Source organism: Pituophis catenifer, unplaced genomic scaffold (assembly GCF_029215685.1).
Source record: "Pituophis catenifer annectens isolate HBS135680 unplaced genomic scaffold, rPitCat1.0.hap2 SCAF_12, whole genome shotgun sequence".
NCBI lineage: Eukaryota > Metazoa > Chordata > Lepidosauria > Squamata > Colubridae > Pituophis > Pituophis catenifer.
In genome coordinates, this window is record NW_027256892.1 from 9,184,272 (window position 1) to 9,211,095 (window position 26,824).

The window sequence follows — 26,824 nt, forward strand, 5'->3', positions numbered from 1 at the left end:
ACACTGCAAATACGTGTGGAACCTTCTTGGAACTACTGAAATGACTCAGAGATATGACACCATCTATCTCCTGTTTATAACACAGTCCTTTCAGCAGTTCCAAGAAGGTTCCACATTCACTTGCACTCTGATTCAGGTGACCCTGAAGGTACATGTAAATCCCAAATGGCCTCAATGACTCTCAGAAAGAGTGCTAATGACCAGATAACTGCAGGGAATATAAACCTTTCCATCTTCCATCATTCAGTTTGAACTGAAGAAGTTTCTTGGAGGTGAAGCAAAACATCTTCAAGGAAAAACAAAAACCAGTTGCCTTTTGAAAAAGCACCTTTGGGACAAACATAATGGGATGTCCTATTATGATTGTCCCAAATAGATGATTGAGAATCTCCATAGATTAATGCAGACAGGCTGATTTCATTTTACTCATGCTGGTGAAGTAAAGGCTGGAGCCATCTGAAGCCATTTTTGAAGATAAGAGAATTGAAGGGATGCATCATTGCATCAAGGTGGTCAAGAAGCAAGGGGTGTTTTGCTTTTTGAAAGATGTAACTCATATGTAAAACAGTACTTGCATCCAACATCTGGATCAGTGGTGAAATCTGAACCAGTTTACTACCAGTTTGCTGGCGAGCATGCACCAAATGTGTGCTGTGCACGCGTATGCGCAGTGTGCACCAAACACAAGCTGTGTGCATGCGTAGGTAGTGCACACCAAAAGGAGGCTTGGGGGAATTCGACTGGAAGTGTTGCAGCAAGACAGTTGGGGAATTAGCAGGCTCTGATGAGCTCCGCAAAAATCTGGACTGACGAACCGCTGCCGAGGGGTCTTCAGACCAGAACCATCCTGTAGGGACAGGAAAGAAGGAGAGGCACCTTGGAATACCAAGAGGAACAGGCAAGTTCCTTGAAGGTCAGAGGATTACCAAATCTCTGATTTGGTAGCAGGGGCGGCAGCCATTGTGGCTGTCAAGAAGCTGGGGCAACTGGACTAAGTATTGAGCAGGAGAGGTGAATGCAATGGAGTTTTTGAAGCTGGGTGAGTGACAGCCAACCTACAGGTGAAGTAACAACAAAAAGAATTATTTTTAAACCTGAAACCCCCAGCGCAAAAATAGTGGCTAATGAGCATGGGGGGAGAAAAAGAGGATGCAAGCAGAATTTAAAGGGACAAAAACCCAAAAAGAAAATTGACTTTTGAATAAAATTATTTGGAAAATTTTAAGAATTAGAAGAAGTAACCCCAAAACTGACTAAAGGATTGGAAAGAAAATAAATAGATCCTTTCTTTATGAAAGCTGAGAAGAATAAAAGACAATTGGATATTAAGCCCTGCAACAGAAGTGCTGTATACCTAAAGATAAAATAAAGGAGGGGGAAAAAAGAACGGGAAAAGTACTGTTTAATTTGGACTGGACTATAAAAATTGGTTTGGTATTTTTAAAGTTAAAAAGAAGAAAAAAAATCTAGATTGTGAATGAGGATTGATACAAAATGGACACTCTGTTAAACAATTAAGAGAATTGTGGATTGTAGAGAGACATCATCAGGAGAAAAAAGACGATTGCAATTTGGAATCTTTGTTTTGGAAAATTTTGAACTACATCAGTGATACTAGTCGTGATAAATTTTGGGGAGGATTGCTTTGTCTGCAAGCGCCTAGACTTTAGGAAAATGGGAAAACAATGGAACTTTTAAAACTGGAACAATATTTTATTTTTTATTTTTTATTTTTTATTTTATTTATTTATTTTGATTTATATGCCACCCTTCTCCGGGGACTCAGGGCGACTTACAAGGTGTTAAGCAATATTAACACAGAAAGAACAAAATGGCGCAGGAAATTAGAGAAATGATGGAAATGATGTACTCATCATGGAAAGTGGAAATAAGAGGAATAATTACAATGTTACATGGAGAATTGAAATTTGAGGAACCAAAAATTGAGATAGAGCACATTCAAGCTAACAAAGAAACAAAGATAGAGAAGCAAGACACAAAAACTGAAGATAAAGAAGATAAAGACAATGAGAATAATTTTTGAAAAATAATTGAATATGTAAATAGTAATAATAAAAAGAAGATTTTTAGAGACTACATTGGGATTAACAATGGAAAAAACAGAAAGGGCGGAAAGAAACAAAGAAGGAGAGAAGGGTGGCATAGAAAGAATACAAAGAACTTAAATGACTACACTGGGATTAACAATGAAAAGAAAAAAAAGAGAGGAAAAGGATGGAAAACAACAGGAAATGCAGGGCAAAATAGAAGAGTTCAGATTTGTGAAATACAGAATGATTACACTGGAATAAACAGTGGGATAAATAGTGGGGAGATAAGAAAAGAAGAAAAGAGACAGGAAACAAGGAGAAATTTAGGGCAAAAGAGGAGAGTTCAAGATTTTAAAATACAAAAGAAAAAAAGGAGAAAGAAAAAGGCAAAAATAAAAATGGGAAGGGAGAAAAAAAAGAAATGAAAGAGAAAGATGTTATATATAATTAGAATTGAAATATGAATAGTAGTAAGAAACAAATGGGAAATCATACGATTGTAAAAATGAAATAAATAACTGTTGTGGAATAATGAGACCAACGCAACATTTCTAGGTTAGTCAGAGACAGTGTATTGTGCAATAGGTTCAGAGCCAGTTTTGTACATGAAGCTTTGAACAACTTTATGATCCTGAGACCCCAGTTTTATACATTTTCAAACAAAGGATTCTGTTAACTCAGCAGTTTGTATGGTCATATACATTTGTTATATTTAATTGACATTTAAACGACTTATAGCTCATGTGGATACCCTTGACCTAACCAACCTCCAAGCTGTATGTCATTAGAATGTTCCTTTCTTCTGACAACTTAGAGGCCTCCTAAAAGTATCAAAAGGATTTTGGCTGAGTTTGTAATTCTTCCAACTGGATGCATTTCCTGCCTTTAGAATAGAGTGAATAGAAAATTATCCAGTGGTCATCTATCAGAGCCCACTTCATTTACATTATAACAATTGGAATATTTGTTTTTGTATCTTTGAAATCTAGATAATGACAAGTTTTTTCTTTTTTTGAATTTCTTTTAGAAATATGAATAAGCATAAACTGTAGCAATCGAAATATCTGTAATGGTATATGATGGTGAAAGTAAAAAGGATTAAGATGTAGCTTGGATAACAGCTAGAACATTGTTAAATTTAATTAGGGAAATTGTAACAATTGAAATATTTTTAATTCTATATTGTGATGAAAGTAGAAATGATTAAGTTGGGATTTGGAGGATTATATGGGCAAAACTATTTGGTTTATTGGGAGAGTTTAATGAGTAACATAAGGGGGGGAATTATTTGGTTTATTATTATTGGTAAATATAACTAATTGACTTGTAAGAATTTGGATTGCATGGAAATAATTGGAAGATTTATGTTCATATTGATTAATATACAAAACAATAGATAATTATATAATTAACTGATCTATACTAAAATATTGGATTTATATTAAACAACTGTAATGTTATATAACTAACTAATGTAAGGATAGATATAAAAATATATGACAATGGGAAGGGGTATAATATAGATAGAAGGGAAAAATTGAATTTGATTATGATTAAGATTAGAGATGAGAATGAAGGGTAATATTGGTTCTTTAAAAAAATAGATAAGGAATACATATGGCAAAAAGGAAATATAGAAATTGTAAACTTAATTGAAATGACTAAATATTGTTTAAATTTGTGAACCGGCCAAATACTCTGTTCAAAGAAAATACATTGTATGTTTTTATGTGTGTTTGTTTAAAAAAATAAAAAAAAAACTTTTATAAAAAAAAAGGAGGCTTGGGAAGGTAAGTAGAACAGAGCGTGGGGGCAGGGTGATCAGCTGTGGCATGCGTGGGAACCTTTTAAAAAACTTTTTAAAAGCATTTTTTTACTACCGGCTCGGGCGAATAGGTAGTAAAAAATGCTTTTAAAAAGTAAAAAAAAAAGTGGTTCCAATGATTACGCAGCACAGTTGTGATCGTCGGAGCCTTTTTTCTATCTTTTAAAAGCATTTCTTTACTACCTATTCACCGGAACTGGTAGTAAAAAATGCTTTAAAAAAGTAAAATAGGACTCCAACGATCAAAGCTGTGCTGTATGATCATTGGAACCTATTTTTTACTTTTTAAAAGCATTTTTTTATTACCGTCTCGGATGAATAGGTAGTAAAAAAAATGTTTTAAAAAAATTTTAAAAAGGCTCCAGCGATTGCGCAGCACAGCTGTGATTGTCGGAGCCTTTTTTTTTTTTTTTTACTTTTTAAAAACAATTTCTACTACCTATTTACCCAAGCCAGTAGTAAAAAAAAATGCCTAAAAAGTAAAAAAAAAAAATAATTCCGACGATCAGCTGAGTGACCCGCGATCGTTGGAAATTTTTTTTTTTTACTTTTTAAAGCTTTTTTACGTACCAGTTCTGGAGAACCGGTAGTAAAAAAATGCTAAAAAAGTAAAAAAAAAATAGTTCCAACGATCGCATGTCGCTCAGCTGATCATTGGAACTTTTTTTTTTTTACATTTTTTAGTACCGGTCGACTGAACTGGTCTGAACCGGTAGCATTTCACCCCTGATCTGGATGCAAAATAGAAAAGGCCAGCCTTGTGCTATAATGTTGCAATGTCTGTTTCATCTTTTTTTCCAGTTCCTATGGAGCATGATCACCTGTCTGGGTACCTGATGGTAAGAAAATGAATCTGAATCTGAAATTGCAAATGCTTTTTGTGCTCAAAATACCATTTTTATGAGCTTCTTCCAAAGACAGCATTTCAATTTGTCAGGACGTTGGAAACATTAGATTAAGATTAAGTTCAGGGCACAATGATTGACTGCTTTTGGCTTCTTTTGATCCTTTTCCTTTTCTTTTGTAGTTTTAAGAATGTATTTTCCCATATGAATTGTGCAGCACTTTTTTCCCTCCTTCCACAATGCTACAGTATAATCAGACTTTAGAAGAAAATAGGACGTCTTCACAATGCCCAATTATGTTTACATTTTTAGATTTTCTAATGTGAAATTAGATCACCTTACCATCTGATAACATTTGTTTCCTTTGACTTATATTATACATAGTTTGGTAAATTAGTTCCTTTGCTCAGGTTTATTTATTTATTTATTTATTGGTTCGATTTATATGCCGCCCTTCTCCGGAGACGGGAGACGGTTATTCAGTTGTTCTGCTGGGTGAAACAGCCTTTCACTGCAATAGTTATAATTAATGAATAAATTTGATAGGCAAAATTCTAAGCATACATATTTGGTTTAGATCTTTAATTTACTATTTACTTACTATTTACGAAGTCTGCACTACACTCTTAATCTTGTCATCGTTCCTATCACCCATCTCCTCCCACTTATGCTTGCATGACTGTAACCTTGTTGCTGGTATCCTTACGATTAATTGATTGACTGTTTCCTAATATGATTTGATTGCTTATTTGTACCCTATGACTATCATTAAATGTTGTACCTTATGATTCTTGACAAATGTATCTTTTCTTTTATGTATACTGAAGGCATATGCACCAAAGACAAATTCCTTGTGTGTCCAATCACACTTGGCCAGTAAAGAATTCCTATTCTATTCTGTTCTGTTCTGTTCTGTTCTGTTCTGTTCTGTTCTGTTCTGTTCTGTTCGGTTCGATTCAATTCAATTCAATTCAATTCAATTCAATTCAAATAATTAAAAAAATATGTATATTAAATATGCTTGCCTTGTATGAATTCGATTAGATTAAATGAATGATTTGTGTTTTCTCTTCAAGTAAAGAATATTATATCATTGTGGTGTGATTGACTGCCATTAAAAAAAAAGTCCTGGTTTTGAAATTCACCTTGCACATTAAGTCACAGGCAGTTGCTAGGTTTGTAACAAAAGTTGTCCCTCTTTCGTTTCTTGTCCAATTTCCTAGCCAATTAAGTGATGGGCTGCCTAAACCTGTTCCTCCAAGGAAATGTTCACATTCTGTCTGTCTTTTTTCTCCCCACTGGAATTCTCAATTAAAATGTTAATAGATTTCATTTCGTGGAAGAGAAGTGGCTTCCCAGCTGCAATGCCTGATGTGACAATAACTCACAGTTGTCTTGATTTGTCTGCTTCACTGGAGGCTTGGAGAATGATTTAGTTTTCCTTCATGGAAGAGTGTAGATGGTTGGTTAAATATTAGATGCTGGCTTAACCTGGCATTTGCCTAAGAAACATATAGATTTGCTGCTGCTGGGCTGAGAAGCAGGCATTTCAGAATAACAGAGTTGGAAGGGACCTTGGAGGTCTTCTAGTTCAACCCCCTGCTTAGGCAAGAAACCCTACACCACTTCAGACAAATGGTTATCCAAGATCTTCTTAAAAACTTCCAGTGTTGGAGCATTCACAACTTCTGCAGGCAAGTTGTTCCACGTATTAATTGTTCTAACTGTCAGGAAATTTCTCCTTAGTTCTAAATTGCTTCTCCCCTTGATTAGTTTCCACCCATTGCTTCTTGTTCTACCCTCAGGTGCTTTGAAGAATAGTTTGACTGCCTCTTCTTTGTGGCAACCCCTGAGATATTGGAACATTGCTATCATGTCTCCCCTAGTCCTTCTCTTCGTTAAACTAGACATACCCAGTTTCTGCAACCATTCTTCATATGTTTTAGCCTCCAGTTCCCTAATCTTCTTTGTTGCTCTTCTCTGCACTCTTTCTAGAGTCTCAACATCTTTTTTACAGTTGTGGCGACCAAAACTGAATGCAATATTCCAAATGTGGCCTTACCAAGGCATTATAAAGTGCTATTAACACTTCACATGATCTTGATACTATCCCAGAATCAAGGGATTCTATCCCTTTATGCAGCCCAGAACTGTGTTGGCTTTTTTTGGCAGCTGCTGCACACTGCTGGCTCATATCTAAATGGTTGTCCACTAGAACTCCAAGATCCCTCTCACAGTTACTACTATTGAGCAAGGTACCACATACAGTATACACATATTTGTTTTTCTTGCCTAAACGTAGAACCTTGCTTTTTTCACTGTTGAATTTCATTTTGTTAGATAGCGCCCAATGTTCAAGTCTGTCAAGATCCTTCTGTATCTTGAGCCTATCTTCTGGAGTGTTGGCTATTCCTGCCAGGTTGGTGTCATCTGCAAATTTGATGAGTTCCCTATCTATCCCCTTGTCCAAGTCATTGATGAAGATGTTGAAGAGCACTGGGCCTAAAACAGAGCCCTGGGGTACTCCACTGCATACTTCCCTCCATGTAGATGCAGTTCCATTGAGGACTACATGTTGAGTGCAGTTGGTCAGCCAGTTACGAATCCATCTGGTGGTGATGCTGTCTAACCCACATTTTTCTACTTTATCTAGTAGTAGGTTATGGTCTACTTTATCAAATGCTTTACTGAAGTCCAAGTAAATTATATCACAGCATTCCTCTGGTCCACTATTTTTATCACTTTGTCAAAGAATGCAATAAGATTAGTCTGGCATGATCTGCTTTTGACAATCCCATGTTGACTTTTGGTTATTACTTGGTTTGTTTCTAGGTGTTTGGTGATTTGTTGTTTGATTATCTTTTCCAGAATCTTCCCTGATATTGAGATCAGATGGATAGGTCTGTAGTTTCCTGGATCTATTTTCCCCCCCCCTTTTTTGAAGATGGGAACTACATCAGCTCTTTTCCAATCTTCTGGCAGTTCCCCTGTACTCCAGGATCTTTGGAAGATATAGTTCAGTGGTTCTGAGATCTCGTCTGCTTCTGAAGGTTCCTTCAGAACCTTGGGGTGTAATCCATCTGGTCCTGGTGATTTTAACTCATCTAGGGTAGACAGGTGTTCACTTACCATTTTCTTCCCTATTTTAACTTGTGTTCCTAAACTGTTTTTTGTGGTGCTGTTTTTGATAGATTGGACTGTTTTTTCCCTTTGTGTAAAGATAGTTGCAAAAAACAAGTTAAGTAGTTCTGCTTTCTCCCTGTTGCTTGTCACCTTCTTGCCACTTTCGCCCAACAATGGACCAATTGTTTCCTTGACTTTTGTCTTGTTTTTAACATGTTGGAAGAAGCTTCTTTTGTTATTGTTTACTTTTGTCGCAAGCCTTTGTTCATTGTGAGCCTCAGCTTTCCTTACTTCATCTTTGCAGTCTCAGGCTATTTGCTGATATTTTGCCTTAGTTATGAGCCCTTCTTTCCACTTTTTATACTTGTCCTTTTTGTCTTTCAATTTGTCAGAGAGTTCTTTATGCAGCCATGCTGGTTTCTTTTGAGAGTTGTTATTTTTCTTCTTCATTGGTATGGTGCTAGACTGGGCTTTTATAATCTCACTTTTCAAAATTTCCCAAGCTTCTTGAACTGTTTTCCCCTTGAGGATTCTCATCCATGGAATCTTTCCCAAGCTTTCTCTAAGTTTATTGAAATTAGCTCTTTTAAAATCCAAGACTCTAGTTTGACTTTGCTCTACTGCTTGTGCTTGCATAATGTTGAATTCCAATATTGCATAATCGCTCACCCCCAAGGTTCCTGTAGCTGGTTCCTGTAGCTTGTACACTTTCTATCATTTCATCTCTGTTAGTGAGAATTAAGTCCAATATGGCTGATCCTCTTGTTCCCTTCTCTACTTTTTGGGAAACAAAGTTGTCTGCTAGGTTTGTTAGGAACCTGTTGGATCTTCCACTTGGTGCAGAATTTGTCTCCCAGTTGATGTCAGGGTTGTTAAAATCCCCCATTACTATTGTGATGTGCTTCCTACATACCTTAGTTAGTTGTCTAGCAAAAAATTCAATCTATTTCCTCTCTTTGGTTGGTTGGCATATAGTATACACCAGGGGTGAAATCTACTTACCTTCCCTACCGGTTCCAAAGTGCATGCACCTTAAAACCAGGAAGTAACGATGGCTGGGGTTGGTGGGTGGAGCCTTGCGCTGTTGTTGGTACCGGTTCTCTGAACCACCTGCCACCATTGCTACCAGTTTGGCCAAACCGATCCGAACCGGTAGCATTTCACCCCTGGCAATGTCATTCCCCCCCCTTTGATATTGACCCAAATGCATTTAAGATAATTTTCATCATTGTTGTGCTCTATTTCTGTAGAGATGTAGTTATTTCTTATATATAGTGCAACTCCACCTCCTCTTTTATTTGGTCTATTTCTTTTAAATAATTTAAATCCCTCTAGCTGTATGTTCCATTTGTGGGTTTTATCACACCAAGTTTCCGTAATGGCAACAATATTATATCTGCCCTCATTTACTTGAATTTCTAATTCTCCCTATTTATTCCTCATTTCCAAAAAGTGGTGAGCATATCTTGGGCATATCTTCCTTCCTTCCTTCCTTCCTTCCTTCCTTCCTTCCTTCCTTCCTTCCTTCCTTCCTTCCTTCCTTCCTTCCTTCCTTCCTTCCTTCCTCCCCCCCAAGGGAAATTAAAAAGAAATACTTTCAGTGGCTTATGTAATATAAATAATGGAGTTAAAATATCTGCTGGTCAAAAATAGAAACAAAAATACTAAGCAATATTAAACATAAACCAAAATGTTGATGCTACCTTGGTTTCCATGCAAAAATTTTGGGAGAGTAAGTTTTGTTTGGTTGAAGTAAACAGAAAGTAATGAGACAGTTTCATGTTAGCCTACATTTTAATGTTTTTTTTCCTTACATGTTATAATGATCTTTTTGTTTTCTTTTTGTTACTATTTATAAATAAAGATTTGGAGGAAAACAGCTTGTATCCATGCATTATAAATGATTCTTTGAAGTTTCTTTGTTGTCTTCATTGAAGTTTCTTTGTTGTCTTCATTACTTCTTTAGAATGACCTTAATGTCAGATTAATCAATGGAACAAGGAGAAGCAAAAAGTCTCAGGCTTTTACAGACTTGATGAGAATTTATTGTCTTAGGTTCTCAAAAAACTGGCATTACATACAGGTAGTACCAGGGGTGAAATCCAGCAGGTTCTGACAGGTTCTAGAGAACCAGTAGAGGAAATTTTGAGTAGTTCGGAGAACCAGTAGTGGAAATTTTAAGTAGTTCAGAGAACTGGAAAATACAACTCTGGCTGGCTCCAGAGTGGCGTGGGAATGGAGATTTTGCAGTATCCTACCCCTGTCATGCCCACCAAGCCACACCATGCCCATCAAGCCAGTAGTAAAAAAAAAATGAATTTCATCACTGGGTAGTACCCAATTGTTAGAAAGGATCAATTCACAGTGTTATGGATTTACAGAAAGCTCCTATGGATTTATACAGAGCTCTGTGTAATTTAGCTACCTCATTTTTATGAAAGGACAGAACTCCTAGTAGCTTAGGTAGAAAGAATTTTAGAATTGCTGTCACAGAATATAGACTTTAAGGCAAAACTTTAATTAATTAGGCATGGCAAAGCATTAAAACTCCACACAGACAGCATCAGATAAAAATGTTCCATTGGTATGTGATTTTGCAATATACAAATTCAGATTTATAGCATCTATAGCTATAAGCTTATAGCTCTATAGCTATATCTATAGCTATAGCTTATAGCTCTATAGCAGCATTTTAATGGTGGACTCCAATACCCAAAGACATTTTTTTTGAACATTTTTTTTAATTTTTTTAAAACACATAAACATACATAAATCTTTTCAGAACGAGCCATTGATCCGGTCATAAGTAGGTACAATTACCAATTCCTCTTTAATAAAAGCTTTTCCCGAATCCCCACTAATTACTATAAAAAAAAAAGAATTTTTTCCCTAACTTATATCATTTTACACAAATCAATTACCTTCTATTATTTCACCACAAATCTTAGTTTTCAAATAACACAACTTAATTTTCTCTAACATTATTGCCATAAATTCTATCTGAAAGAAGAAAAAATTCTTAAAACCAATTACACTAATCTTAAAATCCTTAATTCAGTATCATTTCAATTACTTTTCCTTTTAACATGGATGGATATATCTTAAAGACATAAATCAACAAAATATTTATTTTAACTGTTAGCATTTATCATCTTCATTTTACTATTTATCTCTGCTTAACCCTTTTAATCACAACATAATCATTTCATTAATAGTATCAATTCCAGCATGGTCATCTTAATTTCTAAAAGTTTATCCCAGTATATAATCTTCCTCTAAATCAGCGGTTCTCAACCTGGGGGTCGCGACCGCTTTGGGGGTCGAATGGCCATTTCACAGGGGTCGCCAAAGCCCTCTCTCGCCCCCCCCCACGCCTTCACTCACCCTCACTCTCTGCTCTGTTGGATCGCCGGCCGTTCACTTACCCTGCCCACTCCCAATCTATTGCTGCCTCCTGAGTCCCAGCTGATGGCTAGAGGAAAAAAAACCTGTTTAAATTCTTGCCGCGGGGCTTCAAAGGGCTGCCTTATAGCCAGTGGTGAGATTCTGCGTTTGTTAAATTGCTGGCTTGCCCCGCCCCTCCGCACCACTATTTATTGCCAATAAATAGTGGTGGGCGAGGGGCGGGGGAGCCAGCAATTTAATAAATGTTTCTGTGTTTTTTTGTAATTTTATTGGCCCACAGAGCTTCAGCATAGGCTAATTAGCCCTTGATTAGACCGGCTCCCGACCCTCAGCTGATTTGCTCTCAGCTGTTTTGCTCAGGGCTCTGCTGCTTGCTTGCAAAGAGTGCAGATTTTTTTCCCCTTGCTATGCTGAAAAACGAAACTGGAAGTAAAGCAGGCTGTTGGCTTTGCTGTAACGTTGGAAAATTAGGCAGGCAGATTTCTTTTCTTTTTCCTCACCAAAAAAGGTAGGTGAAATTTATTTTAGTTTATTATTATTGGTAAATATAATTAATTGATTTGTAAGAAATTGGATTGCATGGAAATAATTGGAATATTCATGTTCATATTGATTAATATACAAAAAAGATAGTTATATAATTAATTGATTTATATTAAAATGTTGAATTTATATTAAACAACTGTAATATTACATAATTAACCAATATGAGGATGGATATAATCACACGGTTGTTATCTGAAGTATTCACAATGTTCCCAAACAAGAAGCCAGTTACTTTTCTTTTTAGACCAGAAGGTGTCCCTCTACAACCCACAATTTCCTTTAGTCATGCAAATCACCATTTTGTTTCAATTATATAACATTCCAGCCCAATTCTCCCCTTCTTCTGTGTTTTGACCCAAAGACATTTTAAAGGTATATGTCTGTCTGTCCAATCTATGTCTGTCTGTCTGTCTGTCTGTCTGTCTGTCTGTCTGTCTAGCTATCTAGCTATCATCTAGCTATCATCATCATCTCCATCCATCCATCCATCCATCCATCCATCCATCCATCATCCTCTATAAATCTATCATCTATCTTTGGTGATGTAATCATATAAATAGATAGATTTCTATATCCTTCTGAAAATCTATGGCATAATGTTGAAATTACTTTAATTGTGTTGATTTACCCTGCTCTATTTAGAGGATATATATAGTATTTTCAATACTTCTTGTATAAAAGGAGAAAATAAATATCTATAAAGCTTCAAATATGTTTCAAGGTTCTATATAATTCAGAAACTCATTTTGAAAAAGTGGCTTTGTAATGCATTACCTAGTCTCAACCAGCATAAAGAGAAAAACTCTGCATATGCTAATGACTTTGCCATTCATGTGTTAGAAAAAGTGGCAAAGGAAGAGAAATAGAGTATACTTGGTTCTAGTAGGAGAGCAAGCAGAAAAAGTCTCTTTACATTATTGACAGGAACATTTTGACTATTCCCCAAGCCACTTAAAATAATCTGATCTTAACAACTTCTTTGAAGCGAAGTAATATTTTGGTTTCATTTGTTTTTAATGTATAGAGTGGCCTTCTGCAAAATTTCAATCACATTTCCTGAAAAGTAGAATCCAAAATTTAATAATCATTGGCCCCCACGGAGAGGGCTCGCAACTTGGGCATCCTCCTGGATACACGGCTGTCTTTGGAAGAGCATATGACGGCCGTGGCCAGGGGGGCTTTTCATCAGGTCCGCCTGATTCGCCAGTTGCATCCCTTTCTGGATCGGGACTCCTTACGCACAGTCACTCAGGCGCTCGTCACTTCCCGCTGGGACTACTGCAATGCTCTCTACATGGGGCTCCCCTTGAGGAGCACCCGGAGGCTCCAACTGGTGCAGAATACGGCCGCGCGGGGGATTATGGGAGCAAGAGGGCGCTCCCATGTGATGCCTCTCCTGCGTGAGCTGCATTGGCTTCTGGTGGTCTTCCGGGTGCACTTCAAGGTGTTGGTTACCACCTTTAAAGCGCTCTATGGCATCGGACCTGGGTATTTGCGAGACCGCCTTCTGCCGCCGATAACCTCCCACCAACCAGTACGCTCCCACAGAGAGGGACTCCTCAGGGTGCCGTCAGCCTGAGGGGAGGGCCTTCTCTGTGGCAGCACCTGCCCTCTGGAACGATTTGCCCCCGGAGATACGAAGGATACCAGATCTCCGGGCCTTTCGCCGTGCCCTAAAATCTTTTCTTTTCCATCAAGCAGGGTTGGTGTGAAACCCCCCCCCCTTTTTAGCTCTTTTTAGCTTCTTAGCTTTTAAGTGTAAATTGGGTTTTAATTGGATTGTTTTAAACTGTGGGCCAAAACTGTATAATTCTTTTAATTGATTTTAAATTTTGTATTGGTATGTTTTTTATCCTTGGCTGTGCACCGCCCTGAGTCCAATAGGAGAAGGGCGGTATATAAATTGAATAAATAAATAAATAAATAAATAAATAAATAAATAAATAAATAAAGTTAGTAATTTAGCTGTGTAAACAATATAACAAAATATAATACCATTAAGATACATTCAATCTAGGTGGAGTCTTCATGTCAGCCTCCGCTCTTTCAATGCTTACTTGCTCGGCTGCCATGGAACAGGGGAGGGGGAGCTAGAGGGAATCTTGGGGGGGAAGCGAGCTGGAGGAAAACAAAAGTGAATCTTTACTGCAGCATTTTCTTTGAAGCTGATAACGTTTCAAGGTCAATGGTCGTGGCATAGCCAGATGATGACACTGCCAGACATGTGCTCCCACATGACCCCTGGCAGACCTGTGGATTGGATGATTTACGCTGGACAGTTGGGGGGGATGCTTTCTATATGTGATTTTCACGCCTTTGCTTCAGACCTTGCTTTTCTTTGACTGCATTCAGTTCATATTCATTAAAAGTTACCTTTCTCTTTTTATTTATTTATTTATTTATTTATTTATTTATTTATTTATTTATTTATTTATTTATTTATTAAATTTGTAGACTGACACTGATTCTGACGACGATGACCTGGTGAGTCACAATGGGGGCCCCATGATCGTCCCAGTAGAATTAAGGGTGCCATCCACCGGGGCCCACGGGCAGATGCCAGCCCTCCTAGACTCTGAATGCACCAGGTGCATAATCAGCTCAGACGTGATGGATCCAGTTCCTTGAGGGGGCTAAGCACCCGTTTGAGGTGTGGACTGACCACAAAAACTTGGAAGCTTTAAAAACGCCTTGTAAGCTGTCCCCGAAGCAAGTCTGCTGGGCTCATCATGTCAAATGATTTAATTTTTCCCTGCGCTACCTTCCTGGAGGGAAGAACTTATTTATTATTTATTTATTGGTTCGATTTATATGCCGCCCTTCTCTGGAGACTCAGGATGGCTTATAATGCGTTAAGCAATAGCCTTCATACTTTTGTATATACCTGCTTAGTAGGGCTTTCGGCCCCTCCCTAAGCGGTATTCTTTTTTATACAAAGTCAGCTTATTGCCCCCGCAAACCGGGTCCTCATTTTACCTACCTTGAAAGGATGGAAGGCTGAGTCAACCTTGAGCCTGGTGAGATTTGAACTTGCAGTAATTTGGTGATACTTAACAGCACTTTAGTCAGCTACGCCACCAAGGCTCTTATGGCAGATGCCCTTTCTAGACTGCCACAATACAATAGTGTTAGAGAGGAGGTGATTCGGCCAATTATCCCCTCAGTACATCTGGGGAGACTTAGTACGGCCACATGTTTACTGGACCCATGTCCCTCCTGGTTGGTACTGGCTTCCCGGGAGGTTACACGAGGCTGGCTCCAGGGTGTTATCAATGCTTCATTGAGTGAGGGTTACTTCCCTGCTGCCTTGAAAGAGGCGGTGGTGAGGTCTCTCCTCAAGAAGCTGTCCCTGGATCTGGCAATATTGGCCAACTATCATCCTGTCTCCAACCTTTGCTTTATGGCGAAGGTTGTTGAGAGTGTGGTCGCACGACAGTTTCCACAATTCCTGGAGGAAACATCTTATCTAGATCCATTCCAGTCGGGTTTCAGGTCTGGGCACAGCACAGAAACGGCATTGGTTGCGTTGGTTGATGATCTCTGGAGGCCTCGGGAGAGGGGTTGCTCCTCTGTTCTGGTCCTGTTAGACCTCTCAACGGCTTTTGATACCATCGACCATGGTATCATGCTGCACTGGCTGGAAGAGATGGGGGTGGGAGGCACCGTATTGCAGTGGTTCTCCTCCTTTCTCTCCGACCGGTCGCAGTTTGTGTTGGCAGGGAGGCAGAGGTCGACCTCGAGGCCTCTCGTCTGTGGAGTGCCACAGGGATCGGTCCTCTCACCCCTTCTGTTCAACATTTATGTGAAGCCGCTGGGTGAGATCATCCGTGGCTTTGGGGTGAGATACCATCAGTACACTGATGATACCCAGCTGTACATCTCCACCCCAGGCCACCCCAACGATGCCCTTGAAGTGATGTCTCAGTGCCTGGAGGCTGTGCGGATCTGGATGAGGAGGAACAGGCTCAAGCTCAACCCTTCCAAGACTGAGTGGCTGTGGCTCCCGGCATCCCGATATAGTCAGTTGACTCCATCACTGACTATTGGGGGCGAGTCTTGGCCCCCCACAGAAAGGGCTCGCAATCTGGGAGTCCTCCTGGATATGCAGCTGTCCTTGGAGGAACATCTGATGGCTGTAACCAGGGGGACCTTTTGTCAGGTTTGCCTGATTCGCCAGTTGCGGCCATTTCTTGATCGGGATTCCCTGTGTACAGTCACTCACGCCCTCGTCACCTCTCACCTTGACTACTGCAATGCTCTCTACATGGGGCTCCCCTTGAGGGGCACCCGGAGGCTCCAGCTGGTCCAGAACGCAGCAGTGCGGGTAGTGATGGGAGCAGCATGGCGCTCCCATGTAACACCGCTCCTGCGCGAGCTGCACTGGCTCCCGGTGGTCTTCCGGGTGCACTTCAAGGTGTTGGTTATCACCTTTAAAGCGCTCCATGGCATAGGGCCTAGCTATCTTCAAGATCGCCTACTGCTACCGATGACCTCCCAGCGACCCGTGCGCTCCCACAGAGAGGGCCTCCTCAGGGTGCCATCAGCCAAACAATGTAGGCTGGTGACCCCCAGGGGGAGGGCCTTCTCTGTGGGGGCACCTATCCTCTGGAATCAGTTGCCCCCAGAGATAAGGAGAATCCAAGACCTCAGTGCCTTCCGCCGTGCCCTTAAAACCCACTTTTTCCAGCAAGCTGGGCTGGCTTAGGAAGAAATTTTTTAAATTTTTTAAATGTTTAATTGGTTTGTGGTTTTTTAAATTTTGGGGCCAAATTCATATATATATTAATTGTTTTTAATATTTGTATTTCATGTTTTTAATTCTGGCTGTGCACCGCCCTGAGTCCTCAGGGAGAAGGGCGGTATATAAATTGAAAAATAAAATAAATAAATAAATAAATAAATAAATAAATAAATAAATAAATAAATAAATAAACAAACAAATAAATAAATAAATAAATCTGGCTGCACCAGTAATTACTAGAGCCCAGGCGAAAGCAGATCCAACTCTATCGGACGACTTGACTAAGCAACTACAAGAAGTTCTAAAAACCGTCGAGTGGTTTCTGGCCCATTCGAATGAGTGTACACTTCGGGATGGACTTGCTTGGGTGGGAGCCAAGTTATATGTTCCCGCCAGTCTGAGAGCAACAGTTCTACAGCATGCTCATGATGCCAAAGCTCCGGACCTTTCGGATTTGTGAAAATGCTACATCTAGTCAAACGGCAATTCTGGTAGCCCACACTCAAGAAAGACATGGAAGCATATGTGGCCAGCTGTCCTGTGTGTGCTTCGGCCAAGAGACCTCCTGGAAAGCCACCTGGACTACTTCAGAGTGTTGCCAGACCAGATGCCCCATGGATTTTATTGTAGAATTGTCCGAAAGTGGGGGAAACACAGTTACAGTATTTGGGTGGTTACTGATTTGTTTTCCAAACAAGTGCATTTCATTCCATGTCCCAAGATCCCTTCTGCAAAAACACTGGCTAAAATGTTTGTCCACCATGTGTACAGGTTACATGGTGCTCCAAAACGTATAATCTCGGACAGGGGAGTTCAATTTACCTCCCATTTTTGGAAAGAGTTCCTAGGATTGATAGGCACTGCCCAGGGATTAAGCTCCACCCACCCACCCCAGACAAATGGGGCTTGTGAAAGAACCAATTCCATATTGGAACAATATCTGAGATGTTACATAAATTATCAGCAAGATAACTGGGCAGATTTATTGCCGTTTGCAGAGGTGGCCTATAATAACTCCATACATAGCAGCACAGGGTTTACCCCTTTCAAGGTGGCCTCCGGCCAAGATTTTGTGCCCATTCCAGAGTTGCCACAAGAGAATCCACAAAACCGCTCCCTGGTTGATTGGATTGAACAGTTACGGGGCACTTGGTCAGTAACTCATAAGGCACTCGATGAAGCGCATTGGGCTCATAAAGCCCAAGCTGATAAGAAAAGGGGCCAGGCATGGTCTTATAAAGTTGGTGATATGGTTTACCTTTCCACCAAATACTTGCAAACTACCCAAAAGTCTAAAAAGCTTGGACCTAAGTTTGTGGGACCTTTTCCGGTAGTTCAGATCATTAACCCAGTCACGGTACAATTGGAGTTACCAAAAAATTTAAGACAAATTCATCTGGTATTTCATGTCAGCTTATTGAAACTGGAACATTCGTCCCCTTTGTGTCCAGACCAAGAACCTCCTCCTGTTCCCATTCTGATTGAACGGGAACAGCATTTTGAGGTCAAAGAGATCTTAGATTCCAGAAAGCATCATGGTAAAGTACAGTATTTGGTGGCCTGGAAACATTTCCCATTATCTAAAGCTGAATGGGTTAATAAACGAGATGTTCGAGCGCCAAAGAAAGTGCAATTGTTTCACATCAAATATCCTGATAAACCTTAATTTGTTTTATGTATTATATGTTTATCTCCTTTTTATCTCTTCCAGGAATAATGTCTCTTCTGCAGGGGGGCCAAATGTCAGCCTCCGCTCTTTCAATGCTTACTTGCTCGGCTGCCATGGAACGGGGAGGGGGAGCTAGGGGGATTCTTGGGGGGGAAGCGAGCTGGAGGAAAATGAACATGAATCTTTACTGCACCATTTTCTTTGAAGCTGATAACGTTTCAAGGTCAATGGTCGTGGCATAGCCAGATGATGACACTGCCAGACATGTGCTCCCACATGACCCCTGACGGACCTGTGGATTGGATGATTTATGCTGGACAGTTGGGGGGGGGATAATGAAAGGAGGCCGTCTTGACACTTCAGTATAAATACATTAGGAGAGGAAATGAAGCTAAATACGTCGATAGAAAGCTTAGTTAGTATATCCATATTTAATATTCTTTGCATTAAAAGACCTAAAGTTGATTGAATATGATTCTCTCTGTCTGTCTCTGTGTCTGCCTGCCTACCTGCCTGTCTCTCTCTCTCTCTGCCTCTCTCTGTCTCTCTCCCATTTGTCTCTATCATATCTATCCTGTCTGTCTGTCTGTCTGTCTGTCTGTCTGTCTGTCTGTCTGTCTGTCTGTCTGTCTATCTATCTATCTATCTATCTATCTATCTATCTATCTATCTACAGTATCTATCAATCATCTATCTATTTATCATTTCTTTATGATTCTACAAGGAACAGAGTACCTAAATGTGTGAAGATTGTACTGACTTGAAGTATTTGGGGGCATACTGTATTTTGAAGATGGAGAGGAACTTGCTTCAAATTAACAAAATGCTGGGAATTCTTTTTAAGTCATTTCACAAATAGGGAAAGTTGTTGTTTTTAGTACTAATTAATATATTGAATTCTCCAATTTCTGGAAGTTTTATTATATCCAAGCAACATTTCTTCTGTTTTCTAAATTGCTCAAAGAGCTTTAGAGTTTCTTTAGAGCTTCTTTTTGAAGGTTTCTGGAACTACTGTTATGAGATGGAAGATTTAAAAACACCCTATATCTCTATATCATTATATAGCTTCCTGGAAGAAACTATGTGAAATAAGTTGCTTCCTAATGGTTTTGATTGCAATTTGATTCAAAAAATTGAAGAAGAATAGCTGCAGATAAATGGAGTGGTGTATGTAGAGTAAAAGAGGATATGGTCATAATTAATCTAGGGTGTAACTAGGATAAGGCAAAGGGACCATATTCTACTTGTGTGAAATTGCCAGCCTTGATTTTACTAGAATGAAAGGAAATGGAGCCAGGGTTGTAAAGTTCATTGTAGAACATTTACTTGAATGCATCAAGATACTAGAAACTGTAAATGGAGAAAAAGAAAGGAAAGATAGATTACATGATACTCTAAAATCATGACAACAAATGTCTCTCATTTCTAGGCATGGACCTGAAAATTAACTAGAGACAGCTTTTCCACAAAGGAAAATGAAATATTCTGGAACTACAATGTCCAGAAGTCTTATTAGTGGCGAATTTTGGAGGTTCTAGATTCTATATACAAAGAGGGTAGCAGGATGGATTGACCCAATTAAAAGAAAATGGAGCTTGCTGACCCTTTTCTTGTGTGTCAACAAGATCATTAACTGATGCAGATTCACTGGAGCCAATGAAATTATGATAATGCAGGCCAACTTTCTTGTTTTAACAGATGCCATTAGACTGTGCATCAATTTAGAAAATTATGAATCACAAATGTCCTGATGATCTAATTGACTGGGAAGACTTCCAGGGATTATATGTTTTTTTTTTCCTTTCTCTTGTCTTGCAATCAATTAATTAAAGATTTTCCAAGTTTAATATGACAATTAAAGCTTCACTTTTAGATTCGTTGGGCAAAGCGGGAAAGACTTTGAACATGAGAAATGTAATCAGAATAATGCCAGTCATCTTCCATCTTAAATAAAAGAAAGCCCTGAACTTTCCCCAAAGTTTTGTTTTCATTATTGTCTAAATGAAAAAAAAGAAAAAGGGTTTTGTATGAATGGTTATCACTCATGCAAAATGAATGATATGCTTTTTGGTATTCCATATATATTATTTATTATTTTATCATGGACACTTTCTTGACTTTTTGACCACAATCCACAAATACTTTTGGTTAAATCACTTTAAAGAGGGAGGAATAATCAGATTACTAAACATATAGTATGATATATGCAGATAAAAGTTCTAAATTGTCCTCCAGTCAAGAACTTCTGTCGGTAGAAGACTTTTTAAATACGAGAGAGAGAGAGAGAGAGAGAGAGAGAGAGAGAGAGAGAGAGAGAGAGAGAGAGAGAGAGAGAGAGAGAGAGAGAGAAATTTTCCACATAACTATACAATTGATGGAAAATCAACTGTATCAACTATATTCAGATCAATCAATAGGAATTTTTTTCAATTATAAGCAAGTCCACTGTTCAGTCCCTGGTCTATTGTTATTTATTTATTTATTAAATTTATGTGCTGCCTAACTCGTTTAGATTATTTCTCCATGAAACTTCTGTAACACTTCCCATGCCCTCCCTCCTTCTATGGGCTGAGATACTTTTACATGTGGTTGTCCAATCTGGTCTGAGACTTTTGTTATTGTGTCCCAAGTTCATTCACACATATCATTAAATAATAAAGTCTTTTTGTAGCCATTTAAAGAGAATATTAAGTCAAAATGGGAAGTCTCTGTCGGGAGCCTTTGGCAACTTAAAAAAAAGGAAAGGAAAGAAAAGGGGGAGGGGAAGGAAGGAAGGAAGGAAGGAAGGAAGGAAGGAAGGAAGGAGGGGCAACTTGGTTGGAGAGGTCCTAGTTCAAAGGAGAAAGCAATGTTGTGTTCTGTTTTGTCACAGACAGAACTTCGTTGGCAATCCAAGTTAACATTAGTATTTTTAATTGTGAGCTCTTAGGAAAGTATCCCCTCCTCGTGTGTTGCAAATAGCCATTTCCAGTGGGGAAAACAGGATAAAGCAGAGTGGAGAAAATATTTTCTTTGCTATATTTCCAGTCTGAATTAGACCATGGCAGGCTCCCTAAGGAGAGACCTTTTAAGGATTATGTATTAATAAAAAAGCAACTAACTTACCTTTGTTCCGAAACGCTAAAGCTGTTGTACATAAAAAACTGAGGAGCTCTGATCAATTATCACAGCCAATATTTTGACAGTTTTGCTGTTGTCTGTGGACTCTCCCACTAAATGCAAGCATAGGATAAACTGAGCCTGGTTTGTTCTCAGTCTTTGGCCACAAACTACTAGCAAAAGTGGCATTTGATCACAAGGCAAGGAGGCATCGAGAAACATTTCCCCTTTTGCATTTGAGCATCCAAGAAGGGACAGAAAAGACAAAGAAAAAGAAGGAAAGAGAGCAAGAAGGTAAAACAAGGAAAGAGGGGAAGAAAGAAGAAAGGAAAATGAAGAGGGAAGCAAAAAGAAGAAAAGGGAAAAAAGAAGGGAAGAAAGGAAGGAAGGAAGGAAGGAAGGAAGGAAGGAAGGAAGGAAGGAAGGAAGGAAGGAGATTATAATGAGAGGGAGTCAGATTCTGAGGGAAATCCTGCCTTAGCACTTGGCCACCAGCAGCCCTGCTATCCTTTCGCCATCCCCTTGTCCCCTCCTCCTGACCTCTCCTGGTGGTCTCCCATCCTATTGCTGAGGATGCTTTGGTTACAAAGCCGAGTCTCCTTGCAGGCAGGAGGCCTCCCTCTGACCCACACATTTCACCCTCCTGCATATACCATGAGCAACATGCCCAAGGAGAGTGAGAACAGCAGCAGCAGCCTTGAGGAGAAGGTAAGTGCAGCCGGGCACCCCCTCGGGGAAGCGGGGCTGAGCTGTGGGGTCCCAATGCCCTGGGAGCTTGAGGGCCAGGTTGGGCAGTTTCCTTCCGCTGCCCAGGACTCTTGGCAGCCTGTGCTGCCGGGGGTCCTTTGTGTGGCCTGAGAGGGATGACAGTTGCCCCCCATTCTTTGTGGCAGTCCCTCAAAAACCTGTTTTGTGACCTGCCTATCACACTCTTGGGCAAAGCATGTGAGCCATTTCCTCCTTTCAGTGGCCCATGAAAGTACTTCTATAGTATGTAGATGCAGATCAGTGGTGAAATCCAAACTTTTTTACTACCGGTTCTGTGGGTGTGGCTTGGTGGGCTTGGTGTGGTGTGGCTTGGTGGACGTGGCTTGGTGGGCATGGCAGGGGAAGGATCCTGCAAAATCTCCATTCCCACCCCACTCTGGGGCCAGCCAGAGGTGGCATTTGCTGGTTCTCAGAACCTGCTGGATTTCACCCCTGCTTTACAGACATATTTGGACCTTTTAATACTGGGTTTCTCAACCTCAGCTACTTTAAGATGTGTGGACTCCAACTTCCAGAGTTTCCCAGTCCCTGGGGAATTCTGGGAGTTGAAGTCCCCATATCTTAAAAGTGAACAAGGTTGAGAAACGCTGCCTTGGAAAAAGAATCCAAATTGCAAAAGAGATATTTTCTTCTGCCTCAAAATATTTTTCCCAAAGATTGCACCGCATATCTGGAAGGGAGTTTGGGAAGAGCGTATAAGAGAACCGGAGCAAATGGGACATTTGGGGGGAAATTCTCGCTTGACAAGAAAAGCTAACTGGAGATGATCAAGTCCTGCAGAAGTGGCTAAATGGAGGGTAACACTCACTGAAACAGATCCTCAAGGCCAGAGCTGCAGGAGGCTGCTGAGAAGCGGCTTCATTATGGTGTTTCCCAAAGAAAGAGCAACAACAGAAATTTGGGGCTTTCAGGCTTCTACCATAAGTCTAGGGTCGGAAGAAACAATGTCTTCCAATCTGCCCCATTTTTCTAATCTTAGAGTGTGTGTGGGGGGGGGGGATCATCAGGAGCAAATCAATTGCACCAGAAAGAGGGAAGTTGCAGGCTTGTAACCAATGGCAGGAAAAGACCAGAGGGAGAGTTATATGCAATGGATAGAAATTGGAGCAAGTCTCTCACTTTTCCAGTTTCACTTGATAATGGCATTGTTCTCTTGTAAGTGATAGTAGGAGTTCAGAAAGTGGCTTTCAGATCAATAGCCATGCTGCTGTTTTCCAATCTAGAACACATTTTAAGTTATTTCCCAAAAGCAGTTTATGAGTGTTTCTTGGTGCATTTCTTTCTTTCCCTTTCTTTTATCTTTTAAAAGCATTTTTAACTACCGGTTCCAGAGAACCGGTGTTCAAAATGCTTAAAAAGTTTTTTTAAAAAATTCTGACGTCGCTCAGCTGATGGTCGGAACTTCTTTTTTTTTTACTTTTTAAAGCATTTTTAACTACTGGTTCCAGAGAACCAGTAATAAAACAGTAAAAACACATTACTTAAAAAACACATTACTTCCTGGTTAAAACCAGGAAGTAATGACAATTGGGTGGGTGGGCGGAGCCTCATGCCACCATCGCTACCGGTTCTCAGAACCACCCACCATGATTGCTACCAGATCACCCTATCTGGTCCGAACCGGGAGCATTTCACCCCGATGCAGATAATAAAGTCGAAAAAAGGTGAACAACATTTTTACAGAATAGATATGTTGGAGCCAGGCGTGACAAGGAGTGGCTGGGAGGGGACGGGGCCCACCCAGTCACGCCCACCCAGTCATATGACCACCCAGTCTTGCCCACCTAGTCACGACCACCCAGTCACATGACCACCAAGCCACACCCACCAAGCCATGTCCACAGAACTGGTTGTTAAAAATTTGAATCCCACCACTGGTGGTACTGCATATAGGAAGAGGCGCAGCTCTGATTTAGGTTTAATTAAAAGGTCGCTGGCCTGTTAATTAGTGGATTTTATTTGTAGATAAATTCCACAATTCCATTTTTCAATCATGTAGTTTTGTCAGAGTTAGAGTTCATGGACAGATGTCATGAAAGATTTCTTCCTTCCTTCCTTCCTTCCTTCCTTCCTTCCTTCCTTCCTTCCTGCCTGCCTGCCTGCCTTCCTTCCTTCCTTCCTTCCTTCCTTCCTTCCTTCCTTCAATGGATGTTTCTTCTGCATAATAAAAGTAGGATCTTAATTCCTAGTTACTATGTTAATGTAGTATGGATCTCAGTATGGAGCTCCTCCAGCTAAGTAGTCCCACCTGGACTACTGCAATGCTCTCTACATGGGGCTCCCCTTGAGGAGCATCCAGAAGCTCCAGCTGGTCCAGAATGTGCGGGTGATTATGGGAGCGACATGGCGTTCCCATGTAACACCTGTTCTACATGAGCTGCACTGGCTCCCGGTGCTCTTCCTGGTGTGCTTCAAGGTATTGGTTACCACCTTTAGAGCGCTCCATGGCTCAGGACCTGGATATCTACGAGACCGCCTTCTGCCACTGGTAGCCTCTCACAGAGAGGGGCTCCTCAGGGTGCCATCGGCCAAACAGTGTCAACTGGCAGCCCCCAGGGGGAGAGCTTTCTCTGTGGGGGCACCTGCCCTGTGGAACGAACTCCCCCTGGAGATACGGAGGATCTTGGATTTACGCATCTTCCGCTGCGCCCTCAAGACTTTTTTATTTCAACAAGCTGGGCTGGCTTAACTCTTTTTAATTGTTTAATTTTAATTTGTTTTTTAAAACAGGGGTATTTTAATTAGTATGGGCCAAATTTATTTAATATGTTTTAAATTGTTTTTTAAATTTTATATTATATGTGTTTTATCTTGGCTGTTCACCGCCCTGAGTCCTTTGGGAGTAGGGTGGTATATAAATCTAAATAAACTGAAACTGAAACTAAGAAGAATTTTCAATGATGCTGAAAATGTTCATGTTGAACATTTTCTGGGAGGAAATTCTGGGAATGGTTCATACATCTGAAGCATGCCCAGGTGGCAGAAGACTGCTGCATTATACCTTGAAAGTGTTCATCATATGCCTTTTTCTCATCTCTGTGGCTGGCACATGCTGCTGGTTGTGAATTCTAGTGAGGACTAAGGAATCCTGGACTTGTATTTATAGAGTGAAGAACATGACAAGATACTCTCTGCTCTCACATCTGAAGCTAATGGGTGTAATGGGTACTGTGTTGGGATAGACTCAGGAATACCCAGCTTCAAATCCCAACTGAATTATGAGTTCATTATGAGGTATTGCCTCTAAATCTAATCCACTTTACAGGGTTTTTTTCGGGAGAGGAAAGCAAGGTACATCTTACTTTTGGAAGGGAAGGTATACAACAAAGGCAATACATCAATTAATACTAATTTGGGCAGAGCACTCCTTGCCCTTTTTTTTCATGGGTCCCAATTGACTTCCACCTAATCTCACAAGTTTTGGACATTTTATAGAGATATAGGAGAATTGGCCTGATTGTGAACTACCAGGTCTTCTCTGTATTTCATGTCTTTTACAGTATTTATTTATTTGATTTTTATTCCACCACATTATTTTATAAGTAACTCAAGGCAGGAAACATACCTAATACTCTTTCCTCCTCATATTTTCCCCACAACAACAACCCTTTGAATGGATTGGAGTGAGAGAGAATGATTGGCCCAAAATCACTTGGTTGGCCTAAGGTGGGACCAGAACTCATGATCTCCTGGTTTCTAGACCTTAACTACTACGCCAAACTGGCTCTCCAAAACAATATGAATAGAATAGAATGAAGTTATTGTCATTTTGAATGTACACTAATCGGCATACATTAAAATGAAATGTCATTGCATACAGCTCTCAAAGGGTCACCACCTCCAATATACACTACATAAATCATGACAGAAAAATTAATTAAATAAATAAATAAATATAAAATTATACACTGCTAGAAATACTTCAAAACCTCCTCCCAAAGGGGAGTAACAGAAACAGACCGTAAAGTGGGAGCGTGGTATCTCTAACAATGCTCTGATCTCTAAGCACAGAGCACTTATAAGCAGTATCCTGAACACTAGAAAGCAAGCTTTGTATAATCTTCTCAGCTATCCTTACCTCTCTCTGTATGGATCTTCTATCTGAGGCACTGCTATCACCAAACCAAACAGTGATTCAGTTTGTTAAAATGCTCTCAATTGTGACTCTGTAAAAAGTGTCCAGAGCAGGAGAAAGATGTGCTCTCCTCATCCAATGCAGGAAATGCAGATGCTGGTTTGCCCGCTTCACTAAGGATGATGTGTGGAGAGACCAAATCATATTGTTAATTATCTGCACCCCCAGATACTTAATACTATTGACCGCCTGTACAGCTGCATTGTTGATACTGAGTGGAGTATGACTATGCCATCTCTTTCTAAAATCTATAATGATCTCCTTTGTTTAATCAACATTTAGACTTGAACCCCTCCCTCCCCTGTATAATTTTTCTCTTTATCTCATTACATTAAAAAATTTCTAGTACATTATTTTCAAATAAAAGCTATTTGATATTTTCTAGTTTGATATTTGTTCTGAACATATTCTATCCACCTTTTCCATTCCCATTCATAAGTCTCTTGTGAACAATCTTTTAAGTATGCTGAAATCTTCGCCATCTCTGCAAAACTGGCCATCTTCAAAGTCCATTCCTCAATAGTGGGCAAAGCTTCATTTTTCCAATATTTACCTATCAACAATCTTGCTGCTGTTATCATATACAATATCAGTTTTGTTTCACCCGATGTAAAACT